The following is a 13,135-nucleotide window of genomic DNA, read 5'->3' as shown; positions in this document are numbered from 1 at the left end:
TTGGTGTTTTTCTGCTTCAGCATTTTTGACCACTAGATGGCGACAGCATATTATTCTACATCTCAATGAAACGATTGCTCATTTTCAACAAATGATCAGAGAATGAATACAAATGATTTCAAAAGTTTACAGGTCTATGAAAATTGACCCTACATAATCAAATCATGGCAGTAAAATAAAAATCAAGCAGAATAAATAAAACTATAATACACACAATAATAAATGTACATTATAAGATTTGTAAAAGAAAGTTAAAGTTTTAATTAATTACTAACCCAGTTTATGATATTCATGAATTCACACTTCACAACCCACAACAGCACAGAATTACAACATCATAATTTAACTGTTATATAACTGTTATCAGTGAAATTTAAAGGATGAATTATATGTCACGATTTCTTACAGATCACAGATGTGCCACTTGCTGTTAAATATTAAAAATGAAACTTCAGTTATTTTCTTCACAATCAAGTTTTGGTGTGAAAACATTTCCATCAGCCCGCAGTCTCCATGTCACTGTTGTGTAAATAAGAGAAGTGTTGAAAACAGCGATCATTGTGTTGCAAATGATTCTGAAAATAAAGACACAAAAGTTCACTAGAATACAGTTGAATACTCATTACAAGATGTTCTCCATCACTCCATCACACCAGATTGGTGTTTTTATACAATTTTAAACTAGACAAAATGCTATTTGGTTGAATAATATGTGGATCTATGCTTCCCAGTCCACCCGCTTCGAATGTAATGTTATCATACGATTGAATGGGCGTTGTCCAGGTATATGGCGAGGACCTTGTTTAGGTCAATTTAGAGGATGTGCTGGTGTTTGCTTCTGGTGCATCTGCCATACATCCATTCTGTTTCAAAGAAACCACAACGATTGAGTGTCTTCATGAAAACCTGAATGCCAGCAGGCGGATGTTCAGAAGCAAACACATTTGCCATCCAGTTAAATCTTCCAGTAGGCCTGAACTATGACCAGTTCTGTCAATTCATGACTGAGGGATTCCTTCAGTCCTCAAACTTTGAGGTAGTTTAGGTCTTGTATGCCTGACTAATTGTTTTCCCAACTGCCCACTACAAGAGGCATTTGTTCTGTGTTTTTAATTTCAATAAACATTTAACAAGTTTGACTGAATGTTTGTTTGATTTCTAACTGGTTGACTATTTATTTGCTAGAAAGACAACTACCCCATACTGTAGTGTTTTTACATTTGGTTTCTTTGTATGGAAATAACAAACACTCAACTCAAACTGATTCAAGACACAGTTGCAGCAACTTGAATAGAAGACCTGCAGAATTTCCCTTCATCCAGATGTCTTACACAATAGTTTGTCTTTCCATTCTGTCTTGACCGCTTCAAAATATGTCTGTCAACTCTTTAGCACAACAAAACATAATGGAGGAATAACAAGCAAAATGAATAACAGATACTTCTTGACAACAATTTTTAATTAAATTGATGCCATTTATCCTTTCTGGAACACACTGGTCTTCTTACAGGATTCAAAGAGAAGTCTGCAGACTCTGCACATAGTGTTGCTCCCTGGCTTAGAAAAATGGACTCCATCACATCACATTTTGATCAAACAGATTTTTATCAAACGGATTTACTGATGATAATTCTTGTTTGCATTTATTTCCGTCATTATGGTAATATTAACAGTTTTTGCAGTGCTTTTCACATCTGCTAAAGCAGAAAAGTTACGGTTGTCATTAATAAGCAAGTTTTGAGGTAACATCACAACAAAATGTCCTGCTTTCAGGTTATTTTATCAATTTATAGGTAATAATAAAGTAATCTGCAGATTTGATAAAACAAAAGTTATTTGAAAAAGTCATTCTAATTTACATTGTAAGTCTTTTTAAAGACACTCTGAACAAATGGAGAGCACTGATATAAAGCCATGATTATAAATGCTATTACCACACCAAATCCAGCCCTATTTCTCTCGGTGTGCTTTAAATATAACATTTAGATAAAAAACATAATGTTTCTGTTTCATAGACAAACATGATGAAGGGGGACTGGACTGTGTAATGGAGAAAAACGAGGATGTTGTCCTAGCTGCTCAGGGTTTATCTGAGGCGCCACTGCCATCCAGGGACTGTCTGACCTTTAGACGTCACTCTGAGAATGACAGGGGTAAAAAACTAAAAACAGTTACTATTCAATTAGCACTTTTAAACATCCGTTCACTTAAAAACAAATCCTTTTTGGTAAATGACCTCATCACCAGTAACAAACTGGACTTCATGTTTCTAAATGAAACTTGGTTGGATGATAGCTGTAGTGCTACAATCCTCAATGAATCTGCCCCCCTCACAGAGGACCTCTCCTGGACTAACAACACTGCAGCACTGGCCAAGAAAGCAGAGCAACCTCTCTACTTCCTCTGCAAACTCAGAAGAGCCAGAGCCCCGACCCCCATCATGTACACTTTCTACAGAGGCACCATCGAGAGCATCCTGACTAGCTGCATCACTGTGTGGTATGGCGCCTGCAATGCGTCCTGCCGCAAGTCCCTTCAACGGATAGTGAGAGCAGCTGAGAAGATCGTTGGTGTCTCTCTCCCCCCCTCCAGGACATCTACAGCACCCGTCTCACCCGCAAAGCCCTCAGCATTGCAGGCGTTCCCACCCACCCGACACACACCTTCTTCAGTCTTCTGCCATCAGGGAGGAGACTGCGGAGTCTCCAGGCGAGGACCAGCAGACTGAAGGACAGCTTCATCCATCAGGCTGTCAGGAAGCTGAACTCCCTCCCGTCCTTGCCCCCCCTCCCCTTTTTAACCCCAAGCAACACTGAACTCTGACACTACGATCCCGCCCCCCTTTACAACTGTGATCCGCACCAGTCACTTTGTGCGTCACTGCAGCAATGATCTCTACCTCATCCAGCATTGTCTGAAATCTACCTCTTCTGACAGTCTGATAAAAAGACTGTTCTTTTTTTTCTTGCACTACTCTCATCAGCACAGTATTATTTTTATTCAACTGGTTTGCACTTTATCTGCCATGTGCCAATTGTCACTTTATCTCTCTTTATTTTTATTTTTTTATTGTTCTACAATGTCCTCATTTGTATATCCATATAGTTTATATGTACATATGGTTAAATCGTATTTTTCTTTATTTCAACGTCTACTGTAAGTGTTTAATGTTATTTGTATACACCAAGGGTATGAGAGTAACGCAATTTCGATTCTCTGTATGTATGTACTGTACATGTGGAAGAATTGACAATAAAGCACACTTGACTTGACTTGACTTGACTTTACTTCTGATCATTTCTGTATTTTCTTATATATATCAATCAGTCCTACAACTGAAAATAGACCAGTCTCTATAAAAAAGAGATCACCAGTGAGCTATTTATGAATGCTATGTCTTTGTCACCGAGTATATCTGCAGACTCTATGGATGATCTCCTCGATAGCTTTAATGCAAAAGTTAAAAATGCCATCGATGCTCCAGCAAAGGTCAAGGTGATAACTGGCAGGAGTAAAGCACCCTGGAGAAACACACCAGAAGTACAAAGCATGAAAATAACATGCAGAAAAGCTGAGCGTATGTGGCGAAAAAACTAACTTGAAGTTCACTATAACATCTATAAAGACAGTCTGCATGCATTCAATGTTGATTTAGGCAAAGCTAGACAGAACATTTTTTCTAACATTCCATTCCATTTTCTACCGCTTATCCGAACTACCTCGGGTCACGGGGAGCCTGCGCCTATCTCAGGAGTCATCGGGCATCAAGGCAGGATACACCCTGGATGGAGTGCCAACCCATCGCAGGGCACACACACTCACTCATTCACTCACACACTCACACCCTACAAACAATTTTTCCAGAGACGCCAATCAACCTACCATGCATGTCTTTGGACCAGGGGAGGAAACCAGAGTACCCGGAGGAAACCCCCGAGGCACGGGGAGAACTTTTCTAACATTATAAACTGTAAAATAAATAACACTCGCACCCTTTTTGCAACTGTAGAGAGACTAACAAATCCCCCTAGTCAAGTTCCGAGGGAAATGCTGTCTGATGACAAATGCAATGACTTTGCAACTTTTTTCCTTCAAAAGATCAGTAATATCAGAATGGAAATCAGCAAAGCTTCATGCGGCAGTCAGGTCAGTCTGACTTCAGTACATCAGAAATTATTAACTTTGTCTGAATTTCAGACAATTGATCTCAAACCCTAAACAGTACAGCATGTTAAGGCGTCAACTTGCAGCCTTGACACACTTCCCACATCCTTTTTCAAAAGAGTGTTTAACTGTTTGGAAGCAGATCTCCTAAAAATAGTTAATACCTCACTGCTCTCAGGATCTTTCTCAGAGTCCCTAAAAATGCAGTTTTTTTACACAGGGCTCAATTCTTGCTCCGCTCCTCTTCAATTTATATATGCTCCCACTTGGCCAAATAATGAAAAGTACCAAATTGCCTACGACAGCTATGCAGATGACACTCAGATCTACCTAGCCCTCTCACCCAATGACTACAGGCCTATTGACTCTCTTTGCCAGTGCATTGATGAAATTAACAGATGGATGTGTCAAAACTTCCTACAGTTAAATAAAAACAAAACTGAAGTCATTGTTTTTGGTAACAAGGATGAAACTAACAAGGTAAACACATACCTTGACTTAAGAGGTCTAAAGACACAAAGTAAGGTAAAACATCTTGGTGTCATTATCAGAGATCCTGATACACACAGACGTGTACGGACATGGATTTCAGAGCAAAAATACGAGTGGGTGTTTTTAGACTGGCTAAAATGCACAACTCCATTGCTTTTACAAGCATGAATTAGGTTGATACGTGGCATATAGATAATTTTTTTTTCAGCTATTGTCAATGTTAATTATTGCACTAAAAAAAAACTACAGTTATTTAAACTTAAATTTATACTTGGACACGTGCCCCAGTACCTCTTCAATGAACTGCCAAAATGACAAAAAAACTGATTTCCTTTGATGTGATGTCGTAAACGAGAGCTTGTAAATTAATTATTAATTTCATTTCTGAAAGAACAGAACAGAAATGTTTTTCTAAACAACAATATCATTTCACAGACTTGACAAACGTTTTTCGGAGACAGGGCTATTAATGATGATCAATCCATATTATTTAGAAACTTACTTTAGGTTACTCATGTTTCCTCAGCCTTGTGTCATCACCCTTGTGCGCCTGCATGCTCCAGTTATTGCAAGGATACACACAGACGTGTACGGACATGGATTTCTGAGCAAAAATACGGCAAGAGTGGGTGTTTTCAGACAGGCTAAAATGAACAACTGTGTTGCTTTCACAAGCATAAATTAGGTTGATACGTTGCATATAGATCATTTTTTCAGCTATTGTCAATGTTAATGATTTCAAAAAAAAAAATACAATTATTTAAACTTACATTTATACTGGGACACGTGCCCCAGTCAAATCGGTCTATGGACACCCCTGACCCTCTTCAATGAACTGCCAAAATGACAAAAAAAAAAAGATTTACTTTTGATGTGATGTAGTGACATCAGATTGTTGACTTGACAGACAAACCAAACAAACAGGTTTAATTGTGTAAATGTAATATCTGAATGTAAATTATGTTTATGTCCAGTCAGAGCCGACATCAGTCATGGGTGTAGTGAGTCATGGAGACAAAAATAATCTCATCCAAAGTTGTTGTTGATCTTTACATTGATGTGTTTGTACATTTAGTTCTGTTCTGCTCCTCATTCAAATGAAGATTGCCTGAAGCTCTCGACTAACAAAAGTGAACTTTAATAAAGTAATTCCACGGTATTCTCAATGTACTAATTGTCTTGCTGCATCAATTCACCATTGGTTCTGTAAAGTTTTAACTGTTGCTCCAGTGTTTTGACCGTTTATTGTTAACAGCTATTTTTCACTGCAGTGCACTGCAAAAGGTTAACTGTCAGTGTTGCCCCTACTGTATTATGTCGCTATGCAATTTAATGCAAGCTGAAAGCAGAGCTGGAAAGTATTTTAAATGCAAAACTTCAACCTGGTTAACACCTCTTATTTGTTTTGTTGGAAGTAATTCATTTGGATTGGTGTGTTACTGTAAGTAACATATCACTGTTTTATGGTGTTGTAATCTTTTTACAGTTTGAGATAAGAGCAGTGTTACAGCTATCATCCTTCTACAAATGCTCAGAAAACACCCAATAGTCACTGAATCAATTAGAGAATTGTTGGTTCTTGGAATCAGTGAATGAAACTCAAGAATGGTGACATTCAACAACAAAAAATGCATGCTGCAATGCATGCTGGGTAACATCAGTACAAAACTCATTCATCTGTTTATCTGAATTAGTTTGATGATTGTCACCATTGTTGAGGTTTGTATCATGAGTGTGACGTCTTGGTGTACCAGTAAATATTTTGGTTTATTTTGGCACAATTTTTTGACTTGTGAAGCAGAACATTCAAAGCAATTTTGAAAGATTCAATTCAACATTATTTATTATTGTTTCTTATTATTATTATTATCTTACAGCTATCAATATAATGTAATTCATTCCAATTTTAACACTTCTTCAACATTAATAACTGGAGGTTTTGTACCTGTAACAGTCGCTTGCTCTCTGGTAGTGCTGGACCTGCATGGGCCTCCTGACCTGGGGACTAAGTGAGGGCCTGCCGTGCAGGGACAGCGCTAAGGGGCCAACAATTTGCCAGTTAATAAAATTCTCACAGCCCTGCCTCGACAGCCTTGCAAGGGTTGAATTGTTTTGTGGAATTTTCTATGTGAAAAAGGTAAGTACAGTGTGGAAATATGTTTATAATGAGGTCACCAAATTGCAAAGTCTAGCAAAACAAGATTAACTTTGTTGTTACTGGGTTGTTGAAATGTTTTGATACCTGGGAAACTTCTTGAGAAGCGCCTTTGGCTGTTTCAAGACAATGAATGATTGAATCTTACAGTCATCTTTCGGAAATGCATAAACACACACAAAATCATGAGCGTACAAAACACTTTTAAGTTATAAAATGTATCATAAAATAACGATTATTTGGAAGAAATCAGTAGCATCAAATATTTGCACAGTTATGTTCAAATGTCCATTTGATACACTGTTACCCAGATAGCAAGACAGCTACCTACAGTCCTAAAAAGGAAAAAAATCGCTCTCACAAACTTTCTCTGGATCGGTTCCATATTTGTGGAATGATCTGCCTGCTGCTACAAGATCAACAGATTCTGTCGCAATCTTTAAGAATCGGCTGAAAACACATCTCTTCTGTCAACACCTGACTGATCATTTCTGATTTCTATATCATTTCTACAATATTTAATAAAAAAAGAAGCATGCTTAGACAAACTAAACTTGGCTCTGTTCACTGGAGTAGGCTGTGTGAGAGATGTTTTTATTGCTCTTATGCTTTTTGTTGTCCTAATGTTGACCCAATTGCTTCTATTGTTTACCCAACTTGTAAGTCGGGCTCTAAATGTAAATGTAACATCACATTCTCACTAACTGGATAATGAATCCATTTTTAACACTGTGTCGGACTCAAATTTCTGTTAATAAAGCATCACAAACTGTTCTCTACACTGAGTGGTTGAAATGATGCTACATGAAATTAACATAGGAGCGGTGTGATCACAGGCCTGAGGGGTATTGCACAAAAGTAGAATAAAGAAACCCAGGATAATTGAACAAGCGCGGCTTGAACTAGTCTGCTCGGCGCATCCTTGCTTACCTCATTCCCCGCCAGCTTCTTTAAAAAAAAGTTGCCAGCCTAAGCCAGCGTTTTTTAACATTTTCACCCAAACTTAATGGCTCACAGCAAATTTTCTGTAAAGAATATATGGACAAACAATAAACAATATGTCAAATTAAAGAACAGTCTCAGCTTTTAGACAAAAGAAACCATATTCTTTTATCTTCATTTGTTTGTTTTTTATTACTCTGTAGATGTGGGTAGATTTCTTCAAGAATGCATCACTTTGATGAAACAGCTGAGATAATTTTTTTTCAAAGATTCCGCCCAGATTCCACTCAGAACTATCATTAAAAACCACCAAAACATATATGTTCTAGGTTCTGGGATTCTGTAATTTTTCCCAAAGGTGTGTAATGGCGCAACTTGCTGTATAACAGTACAAACACTCCATCCATCCATCCATCTTCTTCCGCTTATCCGGGGCCGGGTCGCGGGGGCAGCAGTCTAAGCAGGGATGCCCAGACGTCCCTCTCCCTAGACACTTCCTCCAGCTCTTCCGGGGGGACACCGAGGCGTTCCCAGGCCAGCCGGGAGACATAGTCCCTCCAGCGTGTCCTAGGTCTTCCCCGGGGTCTTCTCCCGGTGGGACATGCCTGGAACACCTTCCCGGGAAGGCGTCCAGGGGGCATCCGGAAAAGATGCCCGAGCCACCTCAACTGGCCCCTCTCGATGTGGAGGAGCAGCGGATCTACTCTGAGCTCCTCCCGAGTGACCGAGCTTCTCACCCTATCTCTAAGGGATCGCCCGGCCACCCTGCGGAGAAAGCTCATTTCGGCCGCTTGTATCCGCGATCTTGTCCTTTCGGTCATGACCCACAGCTCATGGCCATAGGTGAGAGTAGGAACGTAGATTGACCGGTAAATCGAGAGCTTCGCCTTGCGGCTCAGCTCCTTCTTCACCACAACAGACCGGTACAGCGTCTGCATTACTGCAGAAGCTGCCCCGATCCGTCTGTCAATCTCCCGTTCCATCCTTCCCTCACTCGTGAACAAGACCCCCAGATACTTGAACTCCTCCACTTGAGGCAGGAACTCTCCACTTACCTGAAGTGAGCAAGCCACCCTTTTCCGACTGAGAACCATGGCCTCAGATTTGGAGGTGCTGATTCTCATCCCAGCCGCTTCACACTCGGCTGCAAACCGTCCCAGTGCATGCTGAAGGTCCTGGTCCGATGGGGCCAGCACGATGACATCATCCGCAAAGAGCAGAGATGAAATCGTGTGGTCCCCAAACCCGACGCCCTCCGGCCCCTGGCTGCGCCTAGAAATTCTGTCCATAAAAATTATGAACAGAACCGGCGACAAAGGGCAGCCCTGCCGGAGTCCAACATGCACCGGGAACAAGCCTGACTTACTGCCGGCAATGCGAACCAAGCTCCTACTCCGGTCGTACAGGGACCGGATGGCCCTTAGCAAAGGGTCCACCACCGGGTTCGGGGATTGCCGCCTCGGCAGGCACCGGAGACCTTACGGCCGCAGCTCCGAGTGGCTGCGTTGACAATGGAGGTGGAGAACATGGTCCACTCGGACTCAATATCTCCAGACTCCCTCGGGATCTGGTCGAAGCTCTGCCGGAGGTGGAAGTTGAAGATCTCTCTGACAGGCGATTCGGCCAAACGTTCCCAACAAACCCTCACAGTACGTTTGGGTCTGCCGAGTCTGTCCAGCTTCCTCCCCCGCCATCGGATCCAACTCACCACCAGGTGGTGATCAGTTGACAGCTCCGCCCCTCTCTTCACCCGAGTGTCCGAGACATACGGCCGTAGGTCAGATGAAACAACTACAAGGTCGATCATCGACCTCCGGCCTAGGGTGTCCTGGTGCCATGTACAAACACTGATTGCCGTAAAAACTCTTCTTTGGCGGGGAACCGTCTTATTTTAAATAACGAGATAACTTGTCAATGGCGGAGAAAGAGTTAATTTGTTGCACGTTTGCTAAGCAAGGATGACAATGCGAAGCTAAGTCCAGGCAGGTGTAATTACCGCACGGCATTCTTAAATAGACCTCGCGAACATTATCACCAATGGCAACATGGATAAAAGTCACGCTTCATACTTCACGGCCGCTGAACAACAGCTCCTGATGGAGTTCTATGAAGAGGTGAAAGATAGCAATAGCGGACCGGCTTAATTCCGTAAGATGTCCAAAACTGTACAGTTACTAAAAAGTGCTCCACTGGAACTGTCATAATTAAGCAATAAATAAAGGATTAAAGGAATTACTTTTGAAGTCCACTAATCAACTAATACAAACAATCAATTTTTCTCATGTTAGGTTTTTATCAATTTTATTTTTCTATCCTTCATAAAGAACAAGCTTGTCTGGCAATAAAAGGACCTGGCAGCAAGTTAAAATTAAATATGAGGACATTTTGCAGGGTGGTAAGTGACTTTAAAGTAGATAACAGTGGACCAATGAGGTGAATAGATTAGGTGTCTGGTGACATGTTGAATGTCTGTATGATTGTAGCAGTTAAAAAAAAGCCCATAGAACTGGCACATGGGGCGGCCCACCAGTAAATCTATGTTTTGTAATCTCAATTACTGCAAAAAAACACATATTTATGAAACCTCTGATGGCAATTTGACAAGAAGTCTACATTAGCATAGCAACATAACACTTGGTCTGAGTAATAATGCTACCACTTGAATCAATATAAAAAGACTGTTGCAATAACAAACAACCAACAGATTTAAATGAAAAATGACTATACATGTAATATTTTAATACAGGATAATTCAAATGATGGAGCATACTAAGAAAGCCCATGGACATGCTGCAAATCAATCATGTGAGAAAATCCTCACAGGATTGAGGGTGGAAATACAGGTGAATCACTAGGATTAATTTTAGCCTGGTCTGGAGCAGGCTAGCTGCAGAGAATAAATCACCATTGTAACTTGGCCGGGTTAAGTTTGAGCTGCTTTCTTGCAACCGACTTGAGGCTAAATTCAGCCAGGATAACAAACATATCCCGACTTAATCCCTTATCTTGTTTTTGTGCAATACCCTCTGTTCACACGTGCTCTTAGTTTAGCTTAGTTTAGCTTAGTTTACTGAACACCACATACAGTTAATTGATGTTCGTATGTGTAGATTTCTTTAATTTTCCATTACTTATCAGTCATTCTTCGGGAAATGGACACATTATGAAGGCTTGTCAAAGATATGGAGAAATATTGAGTTCCTGTATCACTCAGTTTGCCAAGTTTCATCCAAACGGGTAGGGGAGAGTGGGGTAAAGTGGGGCGGTTTTTTACAGTTGCTCCCTTCTATGCGAGCTAAAATGATATATTAGTAAAATTTACACATTTCACATTCATTCAGGATGTTTCATAGCAATGGAAATTACCAGAATATATTCAGGACGAAGGGCAGTGAAAATGTGATATTTTTAAAAAGTGGTCTTGTGTCTCACTTTACCCCAGCTTAGGGGTAAACTGAGACAGACCAGAGAAATCAAGGGGGTAAAGTGAACCAGCTGGGGGTAAACTGATCCACTAACTTTTTCCACTCTGAAAAGACCATAACAACACATGTTGTAACATTTAGAATCCTGACAGCTAGCTTGACAACCACACATTCCAGAACTAATGTTGGACTATTAAACGAATCATGGCGATTGGTCAATTAAGCACATTATTTTTCTAAACACTTGAAAGTACAGCAACTCTGAACAAAATCAAATACAACATAATATAATTCAAAATGTTTTAATTAACATTCAAATGACAGATAGAACCAGTTAGATTAGAACACAGTCTGGGGGTCAGAACAAAGGACCCTTAGAGCCAGCTAGTGTCTGGGGTCAGAGCAAAAGACAATCAGAACATACTAGAACAGCCTGGGACTAAGAACACATAACTAGATCAACCTGGATTAGAACATCAGCCTATTGTCATACTCTACAACTAGGCCTACTCTACATTGCAGCCCTGAAGGTTACAGGGAAAGATGAAGAGTTGCTCTCTCCGTGTGGTTCCTCCAGGCCTTTTAGGTTGAGACAGCTTCTTCACCACATCACTTTTAGGAACATGTGCCACATCATTTTCCTTTATAGCAAACGTGGGTCTCTCCCACACTTTCGTGTTTACCGTGTTAGAAATTGTGCAAGTATTTCGTGATCCTCATCTTTCTCAACCATGCCAATGTAACGGACGCTCCTGTGTTTGGTTGCAAGGTTAACTATGACAAAGTCACCCACGGACAGATCTGTGTTCCCTGAATCACTGCTCTCATCCTCAGAGCTCTCTTCGTCAGACACATTATCATTTACATTACATTTACATTTAGTCATTTGGCAGACGCTTTTACCCAAAGCGACTCATTTCTTACAGGGACAATCCCCCTGGAGCAACATGGAGTAAAGGGTCTTGCTCAAGGACACTGGTGGTGGCTGCTGGGATCGAACCAGCAACCTTTGATTTACCAGTTCAGTGGTTTAACCCACTAGACCACCATCTCACATTATCAACTGGGACAGGGACATCACTCTCCTCAGAGCTGCTAACTATGATTTTCTTTTTGCTTGCTTTCGTTTTCTGTTTTCCCTTTTCTTTGCTATTTTTCTTTTCCCCTGCCATTTTCTTTTGTCTTTCTTTATACGCCTTTTCAATTGCCTGCTTCTCAGGAGTATCAGTTAGGATGGCTGTCTTCACACACTTTCGTTTGGTTTGTTTTCTGGGGGGACATTTGGGAAGTGGTAGGATTTCACGAGGAGACACATATCCAGGTTGCCTGGGAACACATTGCACATCTGAGTCAGCTGGCGAGGCACATCCATGTGAACCATGCACAGTGGATGGATTAGCATCCGCAAGTGAATTATCTGCTGCGGGTGGTTCATCTGAAGGTGGATCATCTGCAGGGGGTGGATCATCTGCAGTGGCAGGGTGCAGCTCAGGGTTTGGCCGGTCTGACACCATGGATGGTGCAAACGCTTCATCAGGGAAAATTTCTCCGTTATATGGGAAAATCCCAGTGGACCTAAATCCAGAAGTGATGTTTCGTGGTGTCACTGCTGACATGAAAGCCTCCTTCACAAATCCTGCAATCTGGTAGATCGAGACTGTTTTGCCAGGGTTTGGTCTCATCCACCCATCAAGAGCTCGGCTGTATTGGGTCTTGAATGGGCCATACACGGTCACGTCGAGAGGCTGATTGCGATGGGATGTGTGGGGTGGGAGGGTGAGCAGAACAATACCGTTGCTCTTGGCCATTTCTACTGCCTTGAGTGAGATGTGAGCCTTAAGATTATCCAGGATTAGCAGCATGGGATGGTCAGGGTTTTAGTTAGTGTGCTTTATCAGGTTATCAAGGAACTCAGCCCAGGTGTCTTCATTCATCCATGCAGGTGCTCCTGGAGGTG

General features: G+C 41.1%; 2 protein-coding genes across 2 annotated transcripts in view; one reads left to right on the top strand and one right to left on the bottom strand.

The window, feature by feature from the left end:
* Positions 1-13,135, top strand: part of LOC130420700 (uncharacterized) — a 195,940-nt gene that overhangs the window by 51,032 nt on the left and 131,773 nt on the right. The gene's annotated exons all lie outside the window — the stretch shown is intronic.
* LOC130420702 (uncharacterized) overlaps positions 1-13,135 on the bottom strand; it is a 195,470-nt gene that overhangs the window by 60,103 nt on the left and 122,232 nt on the right. The gene's annotated exons all lie outside the window — the stretch shown is intronic.

Source organism: Triplophysa dalaica, chromosome 5 (assembly GCF_015846415.1).
Source record: "Triplophysa dalaica isolate WHDGS20190420 chromosome 5, ASM1584641v1, whole genome shotgun sequence".
In the NCBI taxonomy this organism is placed as follows: domain Eukaryota; kingdom Metazoa; phylum Chordata; class Actinopteri; order Cypriniformes; family Nemacheilidae; genus Triplophysa; species Triplophysa dalaica.
This window is presented reverse-complemented; position numbering and strand designations above follow the sequence as displayed.